The following is a 16,353-nucleotide window of genomic DNA, read 5'->3' on the forward strand; positions in this document are numbered from 1 at the left end:
AGTATTTTATGATGCCCTCTACATGCTTACCAAAGTTGGGACACAAAAGTGCATCCTTCATTATTCAAGCTAATGACACAAAGTGGTAAATGTGCAATGAATCATTTTTTTCTTTTTTTGACAGGGATTCGTATTCTCGTTGATTTTACACGTGGGAAACAATGTTGCAACCTGACGCCACTTTTGTCTTCACACATCATCTCAATAAAGATCAGTCATTGCAAAAATGTTTCACAAACATGAATCTGGGACTGAGAAACACTTCCAATTTGGTTCAGAAATACTTGGAAAGTTTTCTTGACTCTCCATAGACTTTGTACACAACCGCTGAAGTAGCGTCTGGATACTGCATTCTTTTCTACACATGCGTTATATTTAGATTTATGTCTCCTCTACCATTTGCGTTTGGACGAAGTGACCAATCTGTTTTGTGAAATCGGCTGCAGGTTGAGATTGAGTGACTGGATACTAATTTGGGGCTAATGCCAAAATCTTGACCAAACATCCAACGGACTAAAATAGGGGATGATGATTTACCTTGTAGCCGTCGTTGGCAATGAGCTGCAGCAGGCTGAACGATTCACCAGACGTCTCCATCTTAAGGTACAACTCCCAGGCTAGTCTGGCCTTACGATTCATGATGTCTGAACAACGAAAACAACACAAAGAAAGGTTATAAATACATAGGATACTGCTGTAAGAAAACACATTGGGTCCACAAAAGATGGTTCGGTTCAGTGGATGCTCATTTCAGCAATTTTCGGCCAGCAATGCTCAGTGTAACTGTGTACAATATTTGGGAGCCAAGAGGGATGTTCAATGTAGCAAATTTCTGTCGTACAATCTGCTTGAAATGTGATAGAACAAATCCAACATGGCAAATATAGGATTAAGATGTGACGTTTACACGTATGAAACAAAAAAACTTCTTACTCCGTTTACTAATTTTTCAAAACATTTAAACAAAACCCGAATTATATAAAAGGGATCTCCGTTCACCCGATCTTCCTTTGAGACAACCACACATATATGTAGCACAAATAATTAACGTTGTTTTCAAACCTACTTAATTTACAAAACCTTAGAAGCACCTCATAATTGATTACATTTGGGGAACAGGTAGAACATGTTTACTTTATCAACGACTGCCCGCTATTTACTATGTCAACCATTGTTGATTTATCATGTCAATCACGCCGGTCTGCAGATCAGACAAAATGGGTATGCAAAAACCACTGTCAATGGCTAAATGTTTAAAACAGTTCGTAAAATATTTGCTCAAGGTTTACAAAATAAAACGCCAAGTCACATCCTTAATATACGATCAGGGCAAGTGCATGCTGGTTATGTCATTGTTAGAGACACGTCAGTCTACCTCACACATGGGCAACATGTGCATCTCCCTAATGCCACTCTGGATTTTCCAGCAGTACATGAAATGCATGCACGCGACGTGTCGTGACTTTAGTTGGACATTTGCTTGTGCAGTCACAGTTGTGAGTGCATGGTCAATACATTATGAGTTGAGGCTTAACAGGTAGATTCATTCCCATAATTAGCAACTTTGAAGTTGGAAGAAGAAACGTCATTAACAACTGACGGTAATACTCACAGCATCTTGCCAACCAGAGACACGTGTAGTCATTCTTGATCTTCTCACTCTGAATGAGCATATAAATCTGGAAAACAAGAGAAACGATTACCCCACTCCAATTAATTCATGGTAAAACCAAGTGTTCCCCACCAAAACAGTGGTCTAGGAGGCACAGAAAGATCCCCATCTGGGTTTTAGACTTGTTTTTTTTTTATGCCTATTCGCCCTGAACAAGGCTACAAGCCACTCCAGATATACAGGGCTACAAGTCAGAGCAAAGCAGCTAAATCAACCACACCATCTCTGCCCTCATAGGCACCCACTTATAAGCCATCAGTGTGGGGGTTTGGTCAGTATCAAATGAGGGGAATAATGCTCATTGTGATTTTTGGCAAGGTATGCACCCCTCTAGTCAAAAAATATGCGACAGCATTGCAGCGGTGGCAGCTTTTTGGGTGCTGTCCCTTGTTTTCTTTTTTAAAATGGAGGCCAAAACATGCTTGTAATTACCACATATAATTTATTTGGTTCAAGCATATTGACGTACGGCCATTTTGAATGAAAACACAAATCAAAAGTGATAACACCCAAAAAACTGCCACCACTCACACTGCAAAGCTATCACGCATTCTCCAACTCTAGATATGCCTTTCAAAAAATCGCTATGAGCATTGCTCTTTTCAATCGTCTGGTACCGGTGGCCCATTTTTTGGACCAAAGCTGATAGCCTATTACTCCTGGGTGGGAGAGAAGCAATTAGTGACAAGGTGCCTTGCCCAAGGGCACACCCACCATGACCCCAGGCTGGACTCGAACCCACAACCTGCAGCTTTACCCGCAGACCACCAATCCAACGCCCTTGAAGGGCCTCTTGAAGCAGGACAGATCATAGGTTGGAGGGAAATAAGCACCAAGCAAAGAATTCCAAGGAGATGCAGCACGTGGGAAAAAAAGCTATTGCAATATATCTTTTTGTTCTACATCTAGGTATACGGCAACAGTAGATGGATGGGAACAGACAGAAAGTCAAGCTTCTCTCTCAAACAGGGCCGACCATCGGTGGAAATTGATACAAAATCCCACTTTTCTTGAAAATGACAGCACACCAGGTGCCGTGATTTCACAGGATGCTTGAGACTATTATTCACTAACAGTCAAGATATTTCATAATAACTTGGCAGTTTTGGTTTTTGATGTTTGCAAATGAAAGGCGCCATGACTAGTTCCTGATTGGTCGATCCATGGCAACAATGTGGTATTATTAGTTATCCCGCGAGTGCGAGTGGAACACGGAATAATGCAGTGTGTCTGTGTCCCACATTCGGCTGAGTGGTATGTGGGACACAGACGCACTGCATTTTTTGTGTTCCACAAACGTGAGCGCGATAACAAATTCATCTTTAAGCAAACTTGAGGCACAGTAAGATGAAACACACATGCCGCTGTTCATGTTCGTATGGAATGGCGCGCGCATCTTAGAATAGTGCAATATGCGGAGTGCAGTATGGACTGTGGCCGTGCTACATTGTTATATGTAGCACGGCTTGTTGCCATGGATTCACCAATCAGGATCGAGGATTCAAGTTTATATGAAGATAATATCTCATATACCATGGTCCATATCACACTCTGCCTATCATACGGACCCAACCATCGCTGAGAACAGACAGTTATCTAAAATACTACATCTGTTAAACAGCTGTGAGTTGGCTGTTGACTTCATGCATATACTTGGGTACACTACATATATCTGTGCATTACTTTCCCCTGACAGAGCTGGCACTCAGGCACACCCTGTGACCTATGGGTTCTATGCATGACAGATTCTACAAACTGCACTTTGAGGGATGAAAAAGAACAGCTTTTTTTCGTGGTTTTTCAGCATGGAGACACAATACATTGAACAGCTCAGTGGAACGACGTCAGCTATAAATTATTAGCCCTTAAATTTGGTCCAGTTCATGAAATGATGGCAAATGATCCTATATGCCTTGAACTCAGCTTACTTTCCCGGCTGGTCCTATCTGATTTTGGCGAGCGCTGTGGCTTGTCTGTCGGTGTTCTGGAAGATGGCCTGTATCAGGCTCTTCACGTCACTGGCGCTGAACACCATAGCGAGTGGTCCCTGGAATGACGGAGAGAATCACAGTCTCAAATGTTTAAAGAGCAACTAGACAAGAAGAGGAGTTCCCAACATAAACAATGTTTTTAATTTTAAAGTTGAGCAAAGAGCAGGGGTTGAACCTGTGACCTTCGGATTGCCGTTCCGGTGCTCTTACCAACTGAGCTATCCAGCCCAATGTTGGTGGTTTGTCAATGTCTTTGTTCAAGGGGTGCTAGTCAGAAGCCATAATCCTACATATACCATGTAGCCAGGGATCACGCCCTAAGTCACGATGCTAGCAACGTTAGCAATGCTGCAAACCTACAAATACCAAACGGGGATCACTCAGACAAGAAACAACTTTTTTTATTACAAATGGGGAACTGCCAGCATAGGGCTAGATAGTTCAGTTGATCGAGCACTGGAACGACAATCCGGAGGTCATTGGTCCAAACCCCACTCCAGTCAATTTCTTTGTTCAACCTGAAAGAATTTTCCAGCTTATAATTTGAATCTGATTTGTGTTGTATCTCACCTTGCCCTCCGCCCACCTGTCAACAATATCTTGCATGCTGGCGTCTAGCATAAACAGCATCTCGCTGAATGACATCCACTGATCAACGGTACTCTGCACCAAAACTGGTTCCTACGCATCAATCAAAATACGAACAGTCAACCTCCTTTACAATAAGGAATACACTTTTACATGGGCGTCGCTAGGATTTTTCTAGAGGGGGGCAAAATTTTTTTTGCCCAAAAATACTTGTATTTCTCAACACATTCTCGCTTTATCAGTTTTAGAGGGGGGGCAGGGACATTTTGCCCCCCCCCCAACTCATTAAATTTACACAACACTTTGTCTTCGCGCCTCTTTTTCTTTCTTTCTTTTTTTTTCCTTCTTTTTTTGTTTTTTTTTGTGGCTTTTCCGGGGGGGGGGGGGGGCAAGTGCTCCCCTTGCCCCCCCCCTCGCGACGCCCATGCACTTCTAGTTGTTTGAAAAGTGGATTTGTGGGCAATTTATGAGCAAATGAAGCATAAGCTTGCAATGGTAATCACGTATCGTTCAAGCGATGCATTATCGGTCGTGTCCATCCTCTGCAACAATATATACAGAGATCATACACTTTTCTAAGCTATGGAGTAGTCTGCTACACACCTAACAAAAACCACAGTGATTCATTTTTTTAATGTGAAATAATGCACCTCTCAACAGTAATATGTTGTTTGCATTCAACAGAATGTGCTTGTTAAAAACAAACAACCAACATTTGTGTTTATGTTTGGTATGCACAAAGCAACACACTGTGCATTATTCAACACATGATATACATCACTTCGTGGGCCACCTAACATCTTATCAACAAATTCTGCAACAACAAACAAATTAGATTCAGGAATTGCTTTCTTACCTCATCTTCTCCTGGTTTGATCAAGTGTGGAATTCTGTCTTGCAGTCCCGAGAGTAACGAATATAACTGCTGTGCATCATCAGCTGAGATGTCCTGTCAAGGTGAGCAACAACAAAAATGTTCTAACCAATTAGTGGCAGTATTCCACAAGGACATCACAGACGAAACAAGTGTGAGTGCACAATAAGCTCTGGTCACCTTGCATGAAATGATTGTGCATAAAAACAAGCCCAGGCAGCCATCTCACGTGAAAATCACGAGCTGAAAATTGACCAAAATAAGCCCCCTAAGTTTCCCATCAAAATAGCGGGCTACACACTACGTGACTATTAACATTATTAAGCATTATCTTGCCTCCATTTACAAAATTTTCATAAACAACTTTACAAAATGTTACAAACAATTTTTGTTAACTATATCACTGTTTTTGTTTGCGAAAATGTTGTAGTTACATTATATTGGAAACTTAGGGAGCTAGCTTTTGCTCAATTTTCCGAGGACAGACATATGCAAAATAGATGCGCATACGCATCGATCGAGACAAACCTCGTTTTCCGATAACTTTCGTCTAGAGTGCATTTACTGACAACGGCATGGAATTTTTCAATTTTTGGTCAAAGATTTTTGGTCAATTTTTGGGGACAGACAGACAGACCGACCAACTGACCACCAAGTGACATGTAGAAGCTCCTGCCACAGCTTAACAATAGTCCCTAAGACATGTTGAGTTAGGAATTTGTTGGCAGCCTATGCACTCCATGCACAAGTACCACCTCCACACTTTCAAAAGGAGAGTTCAGGGAGACCACTGGGAGGGACAATCTAATGCATTGCCAACGGCGCCTGACGCCCATGCCAAGACGCCAGAGGTTTGTACAGAATTCAATCAGTTGTGTGTTCTTGACGACATACCTGCATGAAACAGTCAAATACTTTAGGGATCTTCTCACCTCAAGTGACGAGACTTTCTCCACGATGTGCATGAGTACCGTTGGTGCATGAGTACCGTGTTGATGAGTGTAGACATGGCCTTGGTGTAGATCTTACTGGGGAGGATGTCGGTCCAGACTCGCTGGAGGTGACCCAACTGATGGACAACCTGCATTGGGATAAAGACAGGGATGAGATTGCCTCTGAAAGATGCATTCCTTTCGAGACCAGTAATGTCTCAGATTCAAAAGGTCTGATTTCAGACATAATCGTGCCTGTTAAAGGATTAATATACAACATTTGCTTTTGCTGTAATTTTCAGAAATGCACAATGGAGGATTTCTTTAAAGGATTTGGGAAGATTCCTAGCCAAAAAGGCAGAGGTGAAACTTTACTTTGACTTCATTTTTATCAACAAAATTGAATATTTGAATATTCTTATGTGAAAATCCAAGTCCGAGATAAGGCCGAGTAAAAAAAACAAAAATAGTTTATCCTCCAAGCCCTCTGAAAAAAATTAAGGAGGCGGGCACCCCCCCCCCCCCAAGATGGTTGATTTTCCAAGATGATGAATTGATCGATGCATTTTCTCGACTCTTTTGCTGGTACAAAATTGTGTCTGAAGGAGCTGTCACCCCTTCTACAAAGGTACAATTTCATTAGAAACAAATACATTGACAATACATTTGTAAATTATTTTGTAAATATATGAATAAAAACAACACAACAAAGGAAGCGAGCAGGAAAAACCCAAGTGGGCCATGGCAAGAAACTGGTTTATTTTTCACTTGGCCTAAAATTTTTGATTGTTGCCGAACCTACTTGTTTAATGGCCCTCTCACATGCCAAGAAGTTGTCGTCAGTCGCTACTTGGTCAAAGCCCTCAGCACCAGACAGACTCTCCACTAATTGATCTCGCTGAATTCTCTGCAACATAGAAGCAGTAACAATAACACGATCAGGAAGGTTATTTTGCTTGAATGTGCACATTTGACATCACATAACATTCAAAGCCAAATTCGCTGCAGGTGACTTGATCTGCAACTCCTGCCATCTGCAGCAAGAATACCTGCTGTGATGTCAAAACTTAGGATTGGCGAATCCAAGAAAGATACACTGGCCTTAACCCTCACCCTCCAGGGTATTCAGGCTAGAAACCCTGCTAAATGCAGCAATGTGTAACACTTGTCAAAATGACATGTCTGCTCTTTCAGCAAGATCTATCAGGTCAAAAATCTCCAGTCAAAACTGCCTCCGAGTCTGTGGTCACTGAATGCAGCAGGATACAACTGTGGCATTGCTCAATGAGACTAGCTTCGATTGTTTTAGAATTGGCCGTCTATGCAATGGTGTTGGTGGCTCAGTGCAGCAAGGTCCCACAGAGGATTACACCTGATGTACAGTGTTAGGGTTAACAAGCGGCTAAGTTCTACATCAATAATTAAACAAGCTCGATCGGATCTTGGAGGCTGCGGGCCAACAAATGCATGTGCAACTTATTTTGACGTTTTACCCCATAGCTGTAGGTCAGATAAAAAAAGACACCAAGGACATGTTTTAATGTTTGACCCACAACCAACATGTTGACAGCGCTACTTTTGTCATTTGAGCTTATTTGGAATTTGACAATATCTTAACCTTGACCCCATGATGACCTTTAACCCCAGTTTGGTCATGTGACATGGTGGGGCTGGGCTACTGATACTTTTGACAAAGTTGGGTTAAAATCTGTCAAAGTATGTAGGAGCAACAGACAATGTCAACGTTTGTTACTAACTAACTAACGAACGAACTAACTAGCGAACGGACTAACGGAGAGACATGATGATTTGTTGAGCTGCTAGCCGCTGCTAAAAACTCAGTTCTGAAGATTAGTCCGACTGAAATATTGGGAGGTACAGTAGAAACCCAACATGTGTTGACTGGGTACAAATGAGAAAAAAATAGGCTGCTATTTTTTTTACCATTTGAGCAAAGAAACATTCGGATGCCAGCTTCCTGAAGACAGAAATTAGGTCGACAAACATGGACGTGCCATCACAGAGGGGTGGGGGTAAGGATTGACGATACTGATGGCCCAGCGTCAACAGGTGATGGGCGATGTACATGCAGTTGTTGAGGTGGAGAGCGCACACCTGGGGTAGCTTTTGCTGTTTCACAAGAAAAATGAGAAAAAATAATGCAAAAGTCAAGATTTCTGTAAAGCAATTGTAAGACAATATCAATATTACTTTGGTTGTTGATTTCATCCTTGCTTTAACAAGTTCAAGTTGAGATTATTTTGACAAGAACGGAACGAGGCGTGGGATATATTTTCACTCGACCTCAAGCCAGGCGGGTTGAAGCCATCACCCTCGGGCAGCACACTCATATTTCCGGCCTCACTCGCTGCAAGCGAGTCGCTGACAGATATTTCCGGCCTTGCTCCCTGTGTGTTTATCTGTCATCTTTGCGTGTATACATGGCGTCCGGCATGAACTGGTTTAAGGAATATGGGAATATTTGCCTTTGGTGCAATTTTTTTTGGGGGGGGGGGCTCAATATTGCTCAAAATCTTAAGAAGGGTGCATAACAACTAACTTGTTGACATTTCAGCTCAGTGGTTACTATACATTTTGAGAAAACAGAGAAAATGTTTGCACAATTTTAGGGGTCTCATAACTGGATTTCATTGCTAACACATGAAAAATATGTGCCAGCGGGCACACTTTCTAAAAGCACCTTCACTGATTATTTTCTTCTGAATGATACCAGGCAGAATAGTTTCAATCATAAGTTATTTGGTACCAGTCCTATCTTCACTTTGAGCTAGGATTTTCTCGTTAAATCGATAGGTGTGTTTCGGGATAATTGCAAATGTCCCTATGTGCCATTTACAACCCAAGTTAGCAATTCGTCATGTTCGTGCAACAAGGTCGTATCTCCTAAAATGGGCCGTACGAAAAACACAAGTTTCAGAACGTCAAAAGGTCGTATCTCACTTAAAATAACCCGGATGTAACACACAAAGTCAACGGACGTTGAGATACAACGTTTTTACACTGAGTTTATTCGTGCAAGATACAACTTTTTTGCAGAATGGAGTTACGACCTTATTGCACTGACACGACAAAGTCATATTTTGTTGCATTTTGTAGCATTTGCTTTTGCAAAGTTTGGATCTTCATTGGATCAAAAGACAGTTGACAGGTTGAGATTTTCAACCCGGGTTGAGAGGCTCTAGTGTAAAAAGGCCTTTAGTGACTACTCATGTTCACTTCTGACTCATGTTCACTACATGTTCACATTTTCATGACACAGACTTGGACTCTATTTATTCGTGCATTTGTTGAAAATAAACTGGCCAAATTATTTACAAAAATTAGGCCTACTCGGTGAAAAATTAGTAATGGTACAAAATCTTCCCATAAAATGTGTCAGTTGCCCCACAAAGTGATATATCGTGTGCACAAGGTCCATAGATGATCTGTCACTTTGTGGTGCACCTGACAAATTGTTACATCTTACATAATATCATCTTGAAGAAAAACTGCATATTGAAAAAGTCTTCTTTTTTCCAATGGTCTTTTGACTAATCTCCAAGACAATCTTTGAGCACCTATCTCTGCATTTCGGACAATTTGTTTTTAGCAACTATGACATTTAGCACATGACAGTGAAATTCAGAAGTACCGAATGACCGTTTAAAGAAATCTAGAAGTTGACTCACCAGACTATCTCTGTGGTATGTGGGTACGACATCGCAAAATATCTCAAACATGTTTCGCACTGTGTAGAACAGCTGGATGGCACTGCAAACATAAAAATAAGACATTAGCAAAAATCCTTTACACTATGTGGGTTAATGTTGAATATATTGCGTACACTGACCTACAAAATGTTCAACACAATTCAATTTGCCTGGACAAAAGGCAAGAGGGTTGTGGGTTTGAATTCAGTTGCTGGTCATATGTTGGGCAAGCCACTTCATCCCCACTTAACTCTCTTAAACCAGGAGTACAAATGGGTATCGGCATTAGCTGAGGAGTAACTTAAGATGGACCAGCACCCCATCCAGGGTGAATAGAAATATTCCCGGTCGTTTCATGCAAAGGAAACCATAGATAAATGGTGGCCTGATGGGCCATATTGGCTCACGACAGACTTTACTTTACTATAAACACATCACATCAGGCAGTTGGCATGGGTGGCGCAGTGCGTAAAGCACTTGCCTCTCACCGGTGTGGCCTGGGTTTGATTCCCGGATTGGGTAATATGTGAGTAGAGTTGTTCATTAATTCTCTCCTGTGCCACGAGGGTCATACGATGGCTGCTTGAGGCGCTTGTACATAACATGCCTTCGGCTCGACCATGTTGTAGCTGCATCCTTCACAATTCAGCTTCTGCTGCGAGTAAGGATGATTAGCTCCCCAAATTAATTAATGAAAATGCAAAGCCAGATGGACACATTTTCCAACTCACCATTGTGGTGTATTACTAGCAGCTTCTTGTAATGTCTGGTAGGCTAGATTAACAAGACACTCTATGCTTTCACTGACTGCACACTCAGGCAGTGCACAGATACCCTCGCTCACGTGGCACTTGTCCTGAAAGAAGTAAAAAAATATGCATTGCAAGTGTCCTCAAGTGAAATTGAATATTTAATATGATAAGTTCATTCAACACATTTCAACAATAAACATTTCAATTAATGTTTTAAACTTGCAAGAACTCTTAAAGGCTGATTAGAACGACAAAATCAAATCCAGTTTAGTCTTGAAGCACACAATTTCCAACAAATTCTAACCTTGGCATCTTGTGTTTGATCTTTGACGTTCTTGTTGTCAACCTTCATTGTACCGACTCTCTTTGTATTGTGCAGCTCTCTCTTCATCAGCTTGCGGGCTTCAACTATCAGCTCTTGACACTTGCAAAAAGGAAATAAACCAAACATAAACAATGTCAGGGATGTAGTCAAGTACATCACAAGTCCAGTCACAAGTCCAGTCACAAGTAAATCACAAGTCCAGTCACAAGTAAATCACAAGTCCAGTCACAAGTAAATCACAAGTCCAGTCACAAGTAAATCACAAGTAAATCACAAGTCCTTTCACAAGTCCTTTCACAAGTCCAGTCACAAGTCCAGTCACAAGTCCAAACAAACTGAATGTTGCTATTAAAGAAATGTTGCCACAACATATTGAGAAGTACCTTAAAAAAAATAATTCACCTTTTTGTTAGCAAAGTGGACATCGACATCTCTGGCGTAGGTCAGCAGTGGAGAAGCAGTTTCTGCAATAAACCCTGAATAAGAGAAATTCTCTGCTATTTCAAATATTTAGCTTCAAGGCAGTGTTTTATTTTATTATTTATATGAGGCTTCCAGCGGTCAAAAATAAATCAGCGTATTGTATGCTTTTGTGAAACGAACCAAGATAGCAATCATTTGGAAATTCTCCGGCGCGCCCTCATCCAGGCATTTTCGCTGGAAACTCACAGTTGTCAACCACTCAACAGAGCGTAGTGCGCAGTACCGTTGAACAAAGACGCCCACGCAGCAAGCATGCAGCGCGCAGCAGGCCAGATATACGCGCAATGTTGTCAACAATTACAATGGCAGCTTCAAATAGTTTGACGAAAAAGGAGAAATGAAGACAGTGTCTTGAATTGTATTTCTAGCGAATTAAGTCAGCTCGATATAAAAAATAATAATATTGGATGGCTTTTTTGGGGGGGGGATACAAGAATATATTGTCTTCGACTCGTGCAATATTGTCATAGCTCATGCAATATATTCTTGTATCCACCTCAAAGCCATCCAATATTATATAAATATTCTGTATGATTATTTGTTTTGGTTTGCTGTGTAACTGCTGACTGACCTGTTTTCCGTAGAGAAGCTTCAAATCCCTCGGTAGCCGTGATGACAGCTTTGTATTCATTGAGCTAAAATGGTGAATATGATAAAATAAACAAATTAACAAATGTTATCATACACTATTTCTGTAAATACATTTTCAAACATGAATATTCACTACACAGCATTAAATGAGCAGACTTCTTTCTTTTTTTATTCATATACACCACAAAATCACAAGTGAATTTTATTGTTTCTACCAAATTGGCACAATTCCATTACTGAAAACCTCCCGGTTCGATTTTCAGTGTTTTAATTTCTAGAATAATTTTCTTCCCCTCAAATTTTCCATTTAAGATTTTTAAATAATATTCCAATAAAATAAACTTTAAAGGGGCACTAGGTCCTGAAATCCCCGAAAATTTCAGGTTTTGGATTGTTTACTTATCCTACAATAAACTCCAGCTAAGACGGCACTCTCGGGACCAGAGAATTTGTGACGACTTACGCGAATGTCGGCTTCTGCTGCAAGTCGTCATTTTGCCGACTTACACAAATACACAAATTAAATCACAAATACACAAATTAAATAGATCGCGAGGGGAGCTCTCGGAATTGAACGGGAAATTTCACTTTTCATCCGACTCGTAAGCAAACTTCAGCACCTTGATTTTAATCATCGATCTCTCCTTGTACCTCAGGTGGCGTATCTAGTAATTTGAAGGCTGTTTTGAGGTAAATCTGATGTTTTTATTTGCCAAAGTTGTGTTTTTTTGGGGGTCAACGGCGGTCGGCAGAATAGTGCCGCGCAACTTTTCTCATGGTTTCTAGAGAATCGCCACCAAAATCATTGAAAAATTTATACGATAAAAAGTCGATTTATAATAGCTTCGTAAATGCCTGTTGCATCGTATGAGGTATGAATTATGGAATCTGGGTCGGGATAATATAGGGAAAATGGACCGTTTTTGTAATGCACTGGGGATACAGAGTCCGGGATTTCGGGACTCTTACGACCCGGTACTTTTAACGTAGTTGTGACTCCAGGGGGGTCAGACAAGTCGACCGTTGAGACAACTCGACTCGGGACAAGTCGACCGTTGAGACAACTCGACCATTCAGACAACTCGACCGTATGTGTGATAAATGGAAAGACAAATCGACCGCTGAGACAAGTCGACCGTTGAGTCAAGTCGACTCACTTGTTTTGGGGCCTAGTTTTGGGGATAGTACTGGGGATTTTGACGGCGGCTGATCGCCGATTGGGAGTTATGACACATGAGTTTTTTTGTTGCATCTCAAAAAAAAAACTGAGCCGATATAGCGCAGTGAATTGACCGTGCACATCGTCCGTTTTTCCGGGCCACGCGCATCCCCGGTCAACGTGGCCGTACCGTGCATGGTGACATCGTTTTTGCCGGGCCTGTGCGCGCACTTATCCCTGGTCAATGTGGCCGTGCCGTGCACGGTGGCATTGTTTTTGCCGGGCCTGTAAGCCCACTTGCCGCGCCGGTCAATGTGCCCGCGTGCCGGGCCGGGCCCGGTCCTCGCATGCAGGGCGCGCCGGCCCAACGCGCCGGCCACCGGATCGGAGCGCGCCTCTGTGCATCGAGTATGCCCGTGCTGTGCCCAGGTTCTGCCACAGATTGCAACTTTTTCCGCTCCACGTGTATACATTTTCATTGAGTCGAGCTGTCTCAACGGTCGAGTTGTCCCGAGTTGAGTTGTCAAACCGGGCGACTTGTCTCAAGGGTCGAGTTGTCTCAACGGTCGACTTGTCCCGAGTCGAGTTGTCTCAACGGTCGACTTGCCCGACATTCGACTCCAGCTCTAATGCGATAGGCATTAGGGCTGAAGTTACTCAAGCTAAGTTACATCATGCACAGTGGTTTAAGACCCAGACATCGGGTCCAATTTTTTTTTTTAACTTTAGTAAAAAAAACCTTCGATTGGAGTCTGAAAAGCAAGTTTTTAGTATAAAAAAAACTATTTTCAAATTTAATGCACTGTTTTAGAGATATAACAATTGTTATGTACATTGATGTGCGAGTTAAATGAAATAAAGGATTCATATCTTGTTTAAATATAACGTGTTTGCCAAAGCATATAAAGGTTTGTTTTCAATTTTAATATTGCTTTTAATATTGCCCATCTCATACCCATTCGAATGGTGTATAGTATGATATGGACCAATTATAGGATGACGTTGAAACAAAACATTATAAAAATCGACTAAAATGGAACAAAATGTAATATTTTCATACATTTACGATCGCACATTTTGAAGAGTACCTTCTAGTACCCACCGTAAAATGTCATAAATTGGTAATATTTTGAATGACTAAACATTCCTTGTCAATATTAAATCGCGGAAAATTATCGGAAATGTTCCTTTTGGCCGTACAAGACGAATTTCGGACGGTGTTTTCGACAGAAATTCGAAAGAAATATCGCCTCGTGCGCGAAATAGCGCCCTCTGTTGATACGCATGGTCAGCAAAATCGAGCAATACTTCCCAGTTAGTTTGTACGTCCGCATCGCGTCGTGTTTGCATACAGAGAGGAGACTTTTGCGACGAAAGCGAAGTATTTCGTGCATTTACAATAAGGTACGCATATTTACTATCGATTGCATGGATTGTAGGGTAGGTTATTTAAGAAAATTTCGCAAAAACAATGACAGAGAAACGTGGTTTTCGATATTTTTTTTGGGACATCGACACGGGTTGCAATTATTTTCGGGCAAAGGAAAACACAGGGGAAAAGTAAAGACCATCTCGGCCAACCAGACTTGTTTTCCCCAACCCAGGGAAACCCGATATTCAAGGACTCTGCAACCAACTCCAGACCGAAGCTGTCATTGTGATTTAAACCAGACTTCTTCAGGCTTAATTGAACATAAAGATCTTAATATTTCTTAGAATATTTTTTTGACATCGACGGCCGTCCATTCCTTTTTTTCTCGATTGTGCATGGTCTCATATTTTTTTTCTGTTGCCAATGGCTTTAACAGGAAGATGGCACAGTCAGATACGCCACCCTCTAATGAGGAGATCTGGAACAAATACTTAAAGGGCAGATGGGTTGGAAGAACCAAGAGACCAGACTACATAAACGTAGCTAGGGAAATTGTATCCGATTACAACCTGCAGAGTAAATTTACGGATCTATACATCTCCAAGCAACTCAGAAAATTGAGAGAGAAGTGTATCAAATGGAACAAATCTCCGTCGTTCCCAGGAACCAAGAAAACGTTCCTTGATGAACCATTTGTAACCATGACTGTTGCAAAAGAGCGAGTGATCGATACTTCATCAGTTACGGTTGTGGAGGCCATGAATTTGACAACCATGTCAGAAGGGGATACCCTTGATGTTCCTACAGCTGAGCCTGATCGCCCGAGAATGAATCCGCTCGATGAAGTAGGACCGCGGCAGCAGTTTAGAAGAACGGGTGCAATAATGGATGAAATGAGACTAGAAGCTGAGGAAAATGGAGTATCCCCAACTCAGTTACTTGGTTTTCTGTTACATAAAGAGAACTACGTTGGCAATAGAAAAATTGCTGATGTTGGCATGAGGCTGTTTACGGGATCATCAGTCGTCAACGAGATGTCTGAAGACAAAGGACTTTATTTTCTCTCGTCTTACAATCTAGGGAGAACCTCTTACACTAATCTCAGACGCGACTTAAAGGAGCATGTCAATCTACCCGCTCATTACAAGTTGATGGAGAAGAAACGTTCCATAACACCAGAACTGAGCCGCTACTGTGAAGGAGATTATGAAGGTGTTACGGCCTCCCTTAAGCAATCTTGCAGCAATCACTTGACCCGACTGATTGAGGCGCAACCCGACATCCCGCCAGGTTACTATAAAGTCGTATGCAAAGATGGACTGGATGGATCTGGGCGTCATGCTATTTATCATCAGACTGATCAAGCTAAGACTTACAATATGATATTGTATATGTGGACACCACTTGAAATCATCAAAGAAGATGATGCTTCTGCAGGATCATCAACACATGCATCAGGTGCGATTTGGTTCGATAAAAATAAAGTTTGCAATCAATATTCGTTTATTAGATTAGTTTAGTTATTTAAAATATGTATAAAATTTATTTATTTTCATACAACTGTTTTAGATTATTGCTTTTAATCTTTTATTCCTGAAGATTACTTCAATGAAATTTTATTTTTTAAACAGGGTCGGCAGTATGGAAGGAGAACTCCCCCAATAGTCCCAACGCTGCTGTACCTCTATTTCTCATCAAGGGCAAGGAAGATCGTCAATTCCTTGAATCTGTTATTCCTCCCATAGAAGCGGAAAAATTGGATTTGTCTACTAATGGCATCGAAATCAGTGTCTCTGGGAAAACGTATCACTTCCTATTCGAGTTTAACCTCACAATGGTTGACGGAAAGATGATCAAACTGCTGACAGGAAGAGGAGGGGCATATTGCGTCCTGTGTCCGGCAT

The 16,353-nt window shown here is 41.5% G+C and overlaps 1 pseudogene; it reads right to left on the minus strand.

Moving 5' to 3' along the window:
• The window catches only part of LOC119742918, a 28,660-nt pseudogene that overhangs the window by 1,805 nt on the left and 10,502 nt on the right, over nucleotides 1-16,353 (minus strand).

Source organism: Patiria miniata, unplaced genomic scaffold (assembly GCF_015706575.1).
Source record: "Patiria miniata isolate m_02_andy unplaced genomic scaffold, ASM1570657v1 HiC_scaffold_6, whole genome shotgun sequence".
In the NCBI taxonomy this organism is placed as follows: domain Eukaryota; kingdom Metazoa; phylum Echinodermata; class Asteroidea; order Valvatida; family Asterinidae; genus Patiria; species Patiria miniata.